The sequence below is a fragment of the Balaenoptera musculus genome, chromosome 16 (genome assembly GCF_009873245.2).
Source record: "Balaenoptera musculus isolate JJ_BM4_2016_0621 chromosome 16, mBalMus1.pri.v3, whole genome shotgun sequence".
In the NCBI taxonomy this organism is placed as follows: domain Eukaryota; kingdom Metazoa; phylum Chordata; class Mammalia; order Artiodactyla; family Balaenopteridae; genus Balaenoptera; species Balaenoptera musculus.
In genome coordinates this window covers 55845603-55858630 of record NC_045800.1, presented here as the reverse complement: position 1 = coordinate 55858630, position 13028 = coordinate 55845603, and positions in this window count along the sequence as shown.

The following is a 13028-nucleotide window of genomic DNA, read 5'->3' as shown; positions in this document are numbered from 1 at the left end:
ACGCAGGCGAAAATAAATAAATTTATAATAAATAAATAAATAAATGTCCTAACACACCATTGTAAGGCAATTTTACTTCAATAAAGATGTTTAAAATAAATAAATAAATAAATAAATAAATAAATGTCAAGTACTATAAAAATAAAATTATTATTTCTATTAAATTTTATTTTATTAATTTTTTAAAAATAAATTTATTTATTTATTTATTTATTTTTGGTTGCGTTGAGTCTTCGTTGCTGCGCACGGGCTTTCTCTAGTTGAGGTGAGCGAGGGCTACTCTTCGTTGCAGTGCGCGGGCTTCTCATTGTAGTGGCTTCTCTTGTTGTGGAGCACAGGCTCTAGGTGCGCGGGCTTCACTAGTTGTGGCTCACGGGCTCAGTAGTTGTGGCACATGGGCTCGGTAGTTGTGGTGCACAGGCTTAGTTGCTCCGCAGCATGTGGGATCTTCCCGGACCAGGGCTCGAACCCATGTCCCCTGCATTGGCAGGTGGATTCTTAACCACTGCGCCACCAGCAGTGGTCCTCTCCATCACCTCCCAGACTAATGACTGTTCAACCTCTGTATGCAGTAATGAGAAGCTCACTTTCTATATTTAGGCATCTCTGATTCCTAAAACATCTTTCCTCTATTAAGCGTAAATTTGCGTCTCCGTAATTTCTTGCTATTAGGCCTAGCTCTTCTTTCTAGGGTCTTAGCATGTCAGACAGCTCGTTGCCTCCTGGGTCCTCCTTCAGAAACAGGACAGCCACATCATGACCTTCCTGGTGCTCATCTGTCGAGTTTACTCCCAGCTCCTCCCTTCATTCCCCCGACCATGCAAGTTCCCACCCTTCACTGTCCTGACCATGCTGCCCAAAGGGCAGCGCCTACAGCTGCCCACAGACTCTAGGCCCATCTCAATCCTCACAGTAGACAGTAAGTATATGAATGGTATTATTTTCTTAAACTCTCAATCCTTAAAACAGCATGAGGACCAAATATAGAAAACAATCTCTCTCTCATTTAAAATGTCAGGTCTTGTTAATACACAAAATATGTACTGAAAGGCCAGTATTGACACTCTGCCTTATTACTGCAATCACAACACAGCCTCCTAACATGGAGTTCTTCTCAAACCAGGTCCTCACATCAGCTTGCTCCAAAACCCCAGCCCAAGGACACAAACTGGTTTGTGGTAAGTTTTTCATTTGTTTGAGCAAAACAGAAAAATTGAGGGCAATAGAGTGAACGTTCCATAAAGTTAAATTTATTAATTTAGAGGACTTTTCTTTATTCAGACACTCTGTTCCTATTCCTTGTTTTGGTATTAAAATAAAAGTATCGATATTAAAATTTGTATTAAAATTATTTTATAAAATGATGAGTGATTCCCATTCAAAGGTTCAAGGAACTACATCTTGGGAAAACTGAAGTGCAGATCAGATAATATTTTAATGGACTTCTTGGAAAATAAAAAGTAGGGAACCTTATTTAGCCCTCCAAATTGCAGGCAGTGGGCACGGGGGTGGGGGATTGTTGCTTATAGGCCCTTAAAATCCAGAAGTCTGGGAACTGGGCTAGATGGGTAGAGAGTAGAAATCCAGGTGGTCTCTGATGTTAGTGGCAGTGACTTTAGGTCTGTTCTGAGCACAGGCACTTACCTTTGCTACCCTGAAGACCAGCCCGGGGCAGTGGTGGGTGAGTTAGGCAGGGTTGCTGGATGAGATGGTAAACTGGGACGGGACCAGGGCCAACTTGCTAGGGCTCAGGCTATGGCACGGGCTGGCTCGTGGGGCGTTGGAATAAGTCTTCTCGTCTTTTCCTCTCTTGGAGATATTGGCCAGGAGGGCCTGTGCCTGTACTTGTTACAAATGAAGGGAGGGAAGAGATTTTGTTATACTAAGATGGGTAGAGCTGAGCATCCAGTTAGTGACAAAAAATGAGATATCAGAGGACTTCCCTGTCAAATAACCTGGGGAATGCTACATTTAACAAAATCATACAGGCTTATTCACTACAGGGCTTTTAACATGTGTTAACTCCATGTGAGATGCTTAATCTCCAGGAATCAAATATGCTATGTTTCCTCAAATTATGGACCCTTTACCCAGAAATGACTATGGAAAATAGGGGAGAAATATGGTAAAGAGGTTTGACAGGCTAAGATCATAGAAAGCCTTGAACCTGAGGTTCTCAGTCCTTCCTGTGTATGAGAGGAACGTGGGCTGAGTATTAAAAATGCAGATACCTGGGCCTCATCTCCTGACAAGAGGTCTGGAGCAGGGCCCAGGAATCTACATGTCTACAAACTAGTTCCCATGCGAGGGCTCTAGGAACCACACTTTGCAAGCGTGGAGTGCAGATGAGACGGTATCCACAAACAGAAGGCCTGGAAGCTACAGTTCAGACGGCATGCATGAACTCAAGCCTCTGAGCAGGTAGAAGTCTGGAGCTGAGAGCCTCGTCGGCAACTCCACCCCTGCTCAAAGGAATGGGAGTGGGGAGAGCTGAGCTGTCTTCTATCAGAGCAGAGGACATCCCAGCAAAGCCACTTGTCTTCCCCCTGGTGTCTGAACAAGATACTGCAGGTCAAGGCTCGCAGACCCAGAGAGCAACGGATTAGCAGCTGCCCTGGGAAAAGTAAGAGGACAAGGCTCAGCTCAAACCTTGCCTCTTCCAGAAAACTTCTCTTAATTTCATCCTCTCATCTGTGCTCCTAGAGTTTCTGAAACATACCACTTTACTCCGCCATGCCTCCTTCTGATGTCTCTGAAATGGTGATTTTCAAGCTTATGGGGACACGGATAACTTTATTTCAGAAAGTGCAGAGCCTTAGGGATACCTTTTACAGCTGGAGGTATACATATACTAATTAGAGCTATGAAGATGACAATCAAGGAACAAATACCAGCGATGTAGCTGGACAGGGAGAAAGGGGGAGGGCAGATAATAATCTCCCATCTAATATGGCCGAACCTCAACAAAGTAGATACATTAAGAGACAGCAGAAAGGTTACATACTGTAACCCGCCACTTCTATGACATTGTGGAAAGGGCAAAATCATGGAGACATAAATTGGATCAATGGTTGTTAGGGAAGATTTGAGGATGAGCTGGAGAAGGTAATTGCTTTGCAATCAGGCTTGGAGGCAGGAGGAAGGGGAAATATATTAGGGAGTGGAAGTGGGTTAGAGAAAGTCCCAGAAAGCATCCTACCTCGGCAGACCATGCCACAGTAGTGCGGAAAGCAGCCTGCTGGGCTGTGCACAGCACTCTCCCAGCTCTGCCCTGGCCGCTGACTAATGTCTTAGGGATGTGAGAGGCCCAGGAAGGGTTGCTGCCAAGGATTCCAGGAGGGGCAGGTCACAGAATCTTGGGTAGGAATGAGAACAACAACAAGAGCAACTGACTTGATTCAAGCTTCCCATTTGCCAGGCACGGTATGCTATAGACTTTACATATATTATCTCATCCAATCCTCATAACAGTTTTTGGCATTATTACCCCCATGTAACAGAGGAGGAGACTACTGGAGCCCAGAGATGTTAGGTAATCTGCACAAAGTAACACAGCTAATAAGAGAGAACAGGATTTGAACACAGGCACCTCTGTCTCCAGAGCCCTAGCCCTTACCCACCACCATGTAGGCCATCTCCCGTCACCCCAGCGATGGCAGAGTCTCTTCCACCACCTTCCTGCAACGTGCCCATCCTGCCTTGGCTTGCATAGCTCTGTTGGTGGGTACGCGTTATTCCCCTGCAAAGGTCATGCTTCAGTGGACTTAAAATTGACTTCTGAATGCATTCGCCCATAGCCCAGTTACCCCTCCCGGCCCTGAGATCGTCATTAGTGCTGCCCGTCAAACATTTCCGTCTGCTCCTGGGCCCTGGGTGGGTCTGCACTTCCAGCCCCCTGAAATTACGTGTTTCCACGTGACTTCCTTCAACCAATGAAATGTGAAGCTTTAGAAGTCAGTGTGCGGTTCACCTCTTTCCTCTGCCACAGTGTTTGGGGGGCAGGCGATGCTCATGTCTGGAGGAAACCCCACTTGGCTTGGATCCCTGAGTGACCAGGATGAGCAGAGCCCCTCCTGCCCTGTACTGTGATGTCAGCAAGAAATGAGCCTTGGTTGCGTAAGCCACTGAGACTTGGGGATTGTTCATCATCGCAGCCAAACCTAGCCTGTCCTGGCTGAATCGGTCCCACAGAGCAAGTCAATCTGCAACAACCCAGCCTCCTCTAAGCCTTCTCTAAGCTAGTTAGCCCGTTTTTTTTCAGCTGAGCCTCCTATGACTTGGTTTGTTGACTTGTCACCTGATCTTTTCTTCTAGACAGATTGCAATGTGAGAACTCTTCCAGGAGCAATTGGCAAAGCCGTTGCCCCTCCCCTCCTCCTCAGCTCTCGACCTCAGTTATGCAGCTGTGATTGCACTAAGCCTTGGGCAGGCAAATAAGTCTTCCCTCTCCCCGGGGTCCCATTCTGACCTGCCTGGTTCCAATTCTTTGGGCCCTGGCTAAAGAGAAGACTCAGGATTTGGAATTAGAGTGACCTGGGTTTATATCGTGGCTCTACTACTAACTTACTGAGTCACTGTGGGCACGTTACTTAACCTCTCTGAGCCTGTTTTCGCAAAAGGATAGAAATAATAAGACCTAACCTTGATATAGTTAGAAGTATCAGGTCAGGTGCCCGGCACCTCCCTGGTATCTAGTGGGCCTGTACAGATGTTATTTCCCCTCTTTTCCTCCTAAACCCCATCTCCTTCAGGCTCACAAAATGAGGGGAGTGGAAGGCATTTTTGGAATGAGGCCCCAGGTGGCTCCTCTACCATTGCTGTGCCCTAATCCCCACGTCTCAGGCCACTCAGGGGCCCCTCCTACCTCCCCTCCCAGGTCGCAGCTGTCTGCTCCCCCTTCCCCCGCCCCCTCCGTCTCAGGGGGCTGGGAGAGAGGGAAGCGGACGCCAGGATGCAGATGTTCAGAGCTCAGAGAAGGCTGCTGAGCTAATCCCAGGTCTGCTGGTGAGACTGGGCCAGCGCCTCAGAAGTGGGCGTCCAAGAGGCCCTCTCCTGCCTGCCGGCAGCCTGAGACTCAGCTCGAATTTCCGAGGCCCCAGCTCGGGAACAGCTGCGTGGCTTCCCCTCCCCTGCCTCCGTTTTCTCTCCTCTCTCCTCCCGACATGAGTCAAGTAGACAGTGGGGCCGGGCTAGCCAGGGGTCTGGATGGAATCCAGAAGGCTCCCAGCCACTCAACCCAGGTCTCTAAAACCCCAGGGAGCTCAGATACACAGGGTTTCTTGGGCCTCTCCACTCCCTGCTGCTCTCATTTGGCCAAAAACCTCAGGCCCAGCTTTGATGTTTGGATTGGTGTCTACCCCTTTGCTCCGTGCCTGGCTGGGCTTCACAAGACACCTCCCCAGTGCGGCGGGCCGGACTAGACTTGGGGTGGGGCCTCTTGGTTCAGTGGTACCCTCACCTACAAGCCTCCCCAGCCTCCTCCCCCCAGGTTCCTAAACGACTCTTCCAACTGCCTCCCAGGGTGCTGGATCTCTGACCTCCCTTTCCACGTCCCCATCAACAGCCCCCCACCTCACCCTCCGCCAGCAGAGGTATATGTGCACGCTCACCACCGTTTCCTGAATGTTTGGTACATGAAAAGCTTGTTTCCTTTTACCCTCAACTGTCTTGCTTTTTCCTCTTTGACAAATAAGGAAATGGAGAACCAGAGAGGCTAACTTGTCCACAGAAATATGAAATAGCAAAGTCAGGATTTTGAACCCAGTTCTGATGTGTTGATGACTTTTGAGCCCATGCCCTCTCTCCACCCAGCCACCTGGCCTAGTAAACACCAGCCCAGTCCTCTGGCCTGGAGCACGCAGGGCAGCTGCACCTGCTAACTTACTTACCGAGCACCCTGGGAGCCGTGGATATACGTGCGCCATTTCAGCTGAACACGTTTGGCCAAGAGAGAGAATGAGGAGAGGATGATTTAGCTAGTGATTTAGGAAGCGGGCGATGGGAGGGCTGAATCCACCACCCTTGGCTGGGTCCCCAGTCTCCAGCACAGTTCCTTTTCGTGCTGGGAGTGATTCTGGATGAATATAGGGGAACCGTTTGTGTGTGACCTTGAAACACAAGCCTGCTACCACTCAAGGATCTGAGCCCGGGCGGGAGGGAAGCCCACCCCCGTGGGTGTATTGAGGGGCTGCGTGGAGGGTCCCCCAGCTGTCTCTTAAGATGTCTTTAAGGGTAATTTTGACTCTATGCAGTCCCTGCACGTGATTGTGAACTACCTCTAAACATGAATAGTTGTTCCTTACTCCCAGGGAACTGGCTTATAATGGTGGGATTCCAGAAACGGGGGGAAGTCAGGGGAGGAGACTGGGGACCTGGGGCCTTTCGGGACCTCAGTCTCATGCTGTGAGGTCCCAGGAGCTCTCCCTTGTCCCTCTCCATCTAGGTTTTCAGTGCGGAGCCGTGAAGGAGTGTTGGACAGGGAATGAGTTCTGGTTCTGTGGTGCGACCCTGGGCGGGTCACTTATACCCACAGTTTCCTCCACTGTCGGATGAGGCTGCTGGACAAGCAATGCTGATGAGATGCTAGAGGCCCCTGGGGACTCCATCTGGGCTGGGGAAGGCTCAGAACGCTGGCCCGGGGGCAGCCCCGCCTCCAATACCAGCTGTCCTGCCTGAGGCCCCTCTGCCACCACTGGTGGTTGCTTTGGGTTCAGGGCTGGCTACTAGATCTGCTTCCACGGATGATGTCATCACCTGATTTTCTAGGTGAGAAAAACACCTTTGTTGCCTGTGTGGCCTGTGCAGCCTTCCCCTAGCCCTACCCCCTTCCCAACACCTCCATCCTCCCTGTGTCCCCCTGTTTCTAAGCCCCATCTTCCGGCATTGTCCTTCCAAGGCCTGCCTTTCTGCTGAGCCTCAGGCTCAGGTCCCCGCAGACCTCCCCCATAACCAACTAGGTGCCCCATCCCCCAAAGAACTGCCCCTGCCCTTTCCCTCTGCTTCAAAAAGTCCATGTTTTGGCTTGAAATGGTCATGGGCCCAATTGCTCATTAATATCGGCTAGGTGACCTTGAATAGATCACTTCAGCTCTCTGAGCCTTAGCTTTGACATTGGCAATATGAAATATGAATGACAATAATAACAGTAATTTGAGCATCAATCTTATACTGGGGGCTTACCCTGAGCCAGGCTGAAAACCAAGTCTTCACAACGAGCCAATGAAAGGAAAGCAGTTGTCTCTCAGGTGAGGAATTGGACTTCAGAGAGGTTAAGTAACTTGCCTAAGGTCACAGAGTGAGTAAGTGGTAGAACTGGGACTGAGCCCAGGGTTGCCAGTTGCCAAGGTCACTATGCCACGCTGTACTTCTGGGACCTCTGTGAGGCTGAAGTGAGATGGCAGTGCTAAGGGACTCAGCAAAGCAATGGCAGGTCTTTCTTCATGATCTTATTGAATCAAAGTTCATCATGTCCAGTGAGAATGTGAGTGTCTGGTCATCTCCAGAGCCCTGGGGATTGTGTCTTAGAAGGAAGAGTGCAGCCCTGACCTTAGGCTCTTATCCCAGGAGGGCCAGGCCTTGCCCAAAGTTTGGGACATTCTCTCGGCACTGCCCAGCCTAAAGGCTGATAGGGGCTAAAGGCTGATGCAGTGGGAGGCCTATATATATGCACCTCCCCCGGGATGGAGAGGCCTATACCCATAGCGCCCTGTGCACGGCAGAAGGTTGGGAGTGAGGCAGAGGGGGAAACTTGCACTGGGGTGTCTAAGGTGGTTTGGGGGGATGGTAGGTCTGCTTGGCAGTGCAAGGGGCTGGACTGAGGTCTAGCCAACCACGGGAGAGCCACAATGTAGGGGCACTGGGCACCTCACAGCTTCTCCTCTGGCAAGTGGGGAGAAAGTTCCCACCCGGCAGGGGGTTGTAAATGCTCAGCGGGGCGCTGCTACACAGTAGGGTTAGCTAAATAGGGACGGCGGCATCAAGCTTGCTGGATCCCCAGAAAGATGGGCTCAGCATGAGGTGGCTGAAGAACCCCCTGCCTGCAGTCAGGGCTGGCCTGGAATTGAAGAAGGGTTGAACCTCAGTGGTAGTAGAGGAGGGGGTGTTGGTGGGACACCAGTGGTATCTGGAGGCAGCAGAGTCTGGGGAGGGAGGGAGGGGAGGGGCGGTCACCCTGGGACTAATGCATTCATTGAAGTAATAGTCATGTAACATACAATTCACCACTTCTTTGTTTTTATTTTTTTTTAATTCACCACTTGAGGATTATAATTTAGTGGCATTTAGTACATTCACAATGTCGTGCAACCACCACTTTTATCTAGTTCCAAAACATTTTCATCATCCCCAGAGGAGACTCTTTACCCATTAAGCTGTTGCTCCCCTGCTTTCCCTCTGCCCGGCCCCTGGCCACCACCAAATCTGTTTTCTGTCTCTTGGATTTACCTATTCTGGATGTTTCACATACATGGATTCAAACAACATGTGACTTTTTGTGACTGGCTTCTTGCACTCAGCATAACGTTTTCAAGGTTCATCCATATTGCCACATGAATCAGTATCCCATTCTTTTTTTATGGCTGAACAACATTCCATTGGATAGATACACCGCATCTTATTTATCTATTCATCATTCATCAACCATTCACCAAATGTTGGTGGACATTTGGGTTGTTTCCACCATTGGCCCCATTTTGAAGTGAAAGTCATTGAAAGGCTGAGGTCCCACCATCATCACTCAAACCTTGGGGTGAGCAGAGCTCCAACCAGAGTCCCCCCCATGAAGCGTCAGTCCTTTCCTGCCCAGGCAGCTGCCACGACGGCCACAGCGGTGTTCTGGAGCGGCTGCTGAGCATTGCCCCTTGGAGAACAGCTGAGTTTCTTGGTCTTTATTCAGATCCCCTGGCCCAGGGCAGAGGGACAAGAGGATGGGAAGAGAAAGGGAAGGTGGGAGGAAAGAAAGAATGAGTATGAGCTCCCACAGAAGCCTCTGGAAGCTCCTGGCCAGTGAGTGGTGTCCACGGTGGAAAAGCCTAGCTGTGCCTGAGTCTCAGTGGAGCCCACCTGAGCACCATCAGCTGGACAGGCTTGTCCAGGTGGGGAAACTGAGCCCTGGGGAGCGGCGGTGGCTTGACCAATCTGGAGCCGAACCAGAGATCAACCCTGGCTGTTCTGATTCCCAGCCTGGGTGTGCTCTGCCTTCCTGAGATCAGCACGGGGCCTGGTATGGGCTTGGAGGGGCTGCCCCCCCTCTCCAGTGGGCCCATTCTGCAACCAGGAAGCAGGTAAGGGGTCTGTCTCCTTCCAGCACACTCAGGAGACGGAAGAGGGAGGAGCGAGCACTGGATCTGGAGCCCTGGGTTCCAGCTGCCCTCCTGCGAGCCCCTCCTGCCCTTGCAGCTTCCCTTCGCCCCCCCGCACCTGTAAAATGGAAACTTTAGCTCCCTGGCAGGGGGCTTTGGGGCCCAAATGAGACCACACCTGTGACAGGCACATGCAGGCTGTAAAGCCCTACGCCGACGCTTTGCTCACCGTGGCCCTGGCAGGCGAGATCCGGCCGTCCTGTCCTCCTAGAGGAAGGACTGTCCCAAGAGAGTGTTTATCTCACCCTGGGCCAGTAACACACTTGACCCAGCCCAGCCCCCAGCCTCAGCCCCAGCCCCAAGGAAAGAACAGCACCTGATCTGCATTAATCTCCACTCCCCGCTCCATGCCAGACTTGGGCTAAATTAAGTGCATCCTTGGCCAGCAGTTCCTTCCCCAGAAACTGAGCACATCCTTCCCGGCTCCCCTCCCACCCACAGCTGTGCCTTCCCATCAGGCTGGTGGCTGGAAAGCTGGCAGGCCTCCCACCCATCTGCAGCCCTGGATCTGCCCCCTGGCCTCTGGCTGTCCCCAGTAGTACCAGGGAGGGGACGCTCCGCCACACCCCTCACCATGGGCCTGGCCCAGGGGGGATGTTGGCGTTAAGTCCCTCCCTCCTTCCCTATATATTTTTTGAGCACCTTCTAAACGTCCTGCATCCTCTCCTCTAAGTACAGATCCCTGCCCTCAAGGAGCTTACATTCTAGTGGGGGGAGACAAAGAAGAAACATAACAAGTAAATTATACAGTGTGTTAGAAGGTGAAAAGTGCTATCTTAAAAAAGAGAGAGAAAAGGGACCAGTGTGAGGGGTCAGGGTGCAGGTGGGTGAGAGTGAAGGGTGCGTTGCTGTCTGAAAGACGGAGGTGGGACAGGCCTCACTGAGAGGATGGCAGCTGAGGGGGGCCCACCCTCCCCACCTAAGGATTTGCGTACGTTTGCAGAGCGCTGGGGGCAGGCACTAGTTTTGACTATTTTCAGGGGCAGGGAGGGCAGCTGCTGACGTGGCTATTCTGTCCGGCCCAGGCATGGCTCCTCCCGTCCTGGGCAGGGAGCGTTTCTCCTGTGGGTGGAAGTCCCAAGGGAGCGGGGCAGCTGGCCTGGCCTGGAGGGGACCTGCCGTTGGGGACGAACCAGTGTGAAACCTCGGTCTGTGCCAAGGATGTGGGCCTGTTTGGAACAGAGGAAGCCCCAGCTGACGCACTGAAACAGGCCTCGGCTGGGCATGCTGACCAACTAGGCAGGGACGCCGGGGCGGGTACCAGGGAGCCGTGAGCCACAACACACGTGCCGCTAAGACGTGAGCGTCCTGTCCCGGCTCCCTCCGCGCCAGACCCGCCATCCCCAGATACATACACCCCCACCCCCGCACACGTACTGCATCAGCAGACTCAGAAAGACCCACCGTCACGCTCACACACATGAATATCACAGCACAGATGCACAACGCACATACACACCCCGTAGACATGCACAGTATATCACACACACCCCAACCATCATGTCACATACATTACACACCCACCCCACACACCCTCAAGCGAACACACCCAACATATACACACTACTCCACACAGACACACACACGCCACACCTCACTGACACATATCATAACATCCACCCACTTCCATATACACAGCTCACATGCCATCCACACCCCACACTTTGTCATAAAGTACAGGTCTGAAGCGTCTAGATGAGCTCTCTGGAACTGTCTCTGTCACTTACGGAGCTGGGACACCTGCGATGTGTCCCCTGACAACCACTTTATCTCTGTTCCACGGCAGGGAGGAGGGAGACCTTCAGAATTCTTGAAGTGTCACTTCATAAAATGTCCACTAAGGAAGGGGAGTTCTCTTTCACCACGTAGAGCTCTCTGGAACAAGGGGAAGATCTGGCATAAATACCAGAAACTGGGTTTTACTGCTAGCCTGACTGATTACCAGTTACCTGTCACTGGGTAAGTTACTTTTCCCCTGTAAACCTGTTTCTTCATCTGCAAAATGGGAATGAAAACTGCTCTTTCCAAACTTCTCAGATGAAGTGAAACTCTCTGTGAAATTGCTTTGTAACCTGAAGAAATACTGATACAAAATAGGATTGTCAGAAATTCATACAGGGCTTCCCTGGTGGCGCAGTGGTTAAGAATCCGCCTGCCAAGGCAGGGGACACGGGTTCGAGCCCTGGTCCGGGAAGATCCCACATGCCGTGGAGCAACTAAGCCCGTGCGCCACAGCTACTGAGACTGTGCTCTAGAGCCCACGAGCCACAGCTACTGAGCCTGCATGCCACAACTACTGAATCCCGTGCACCGAGAGCCCGTGCTCTGCAACAAGAGAAGCCACCGCAATGAGAAGCCCGCACACCGCAACAAAGAGTAGCCCCTGCTCACCACAACTAGAGAAAGCCCGCGCGCAGCAACGAAGACCCAATGCAGCCAAAAATAAATAAATAAATTTATTTAAAAAAAAAAAAGAAATTCATACAACTTGTACATGCCTTGTTGTTCCTCCCTCATCCCAACCCCCACACGCCCACCCCAGCCCCCGCCCCCGCCACACACACACACTTCCGGTCAAGTCCCGGCATCCTACACTCCGTGGGGTGGTATGAGCAGGGGTCCCTGCTGCTTCCAGGGGAGGCTTAATGGAGTCGCACAGGAAGTGAGCTGGTGCTGCAAGATGGGCTCTCTCTTTCTTCTCAACTCAGACCCCAGCAGGAAGTGATTCTTGCCAGCAACTGCCCTCCCATGGGCTGTCTGGGGCAGAGAAGTCACAGCCACGATGGGGAGAACACCAGTGCAGGACAGAGAGCCCAGCTGGGGAGGAGAGACACAGAGCTGGGGCATCTATCACTCAGCGCCAGCCTGCCTATCTGCTCGGGGCCGACACTTTGCAGAGAGCACTGGAAGGACGTCTACGCTGGAAGAGAGCTTCTCTGGGCAAGGTAATAGCTGCTCTGAGCCATCGCAGGGCTGGGGGTCCCAGGCAAGAAGACAACTAGGTCCCTGTAAAAACATGCAGTCAGATCTTGAAGCTTCCTGAAAGATGGGGACTCTGTCCTTCTCAAAATCCACAAAGGCTATAATAGCTTAGGCGGGCACAGGTCGGCAGCTCCGAGCCATTGCTAACTTGCGTCTGTTTCATGTAACAATCCTAAAGGCAGTCTGGGGCTGGGGCAGCAGCCCTGTGGCTTTGGGGACCAGGCTCACTGCAGTTTCTCTGCCAGCATCTTCATGGTCCAAAATGGCCCACTGTTGTGTCTGCAGCCCAGTGGTGGGATATTGCGGGGCAGCCTGCAGTCTCTGTCACAAAAGGCAAGGAAAGGAGCCCTTACGTGGGTCATTCTCTCCTGTCACCCCTTCCTCCACTTTTTTCTTTACCTGTCTCTGTGCTGGGGGGGCTCAGCCCTGCAGACTGAGTCCTCCTGGCTCCTTTGCCTCTGGTTTCCTGTTGGGTTAACCAAGGGAGGCGCAGGGGGATTCTGGAAGGCAGGAGGTGATAGCGCTGGGGTATCTCTCCCCTGCTCCCCACTCTCTTCACCAGCATGTGTCCATCTGCCGGTATGACCCCCATGGTCGCAGCTCCCTCAGGAGATCCCTCCTCCATGGCTCCAGCTCTCAAGGGGCCCAGAACACAATTTCCTTTCCTAATCCCTTCAGCCTGGGAGT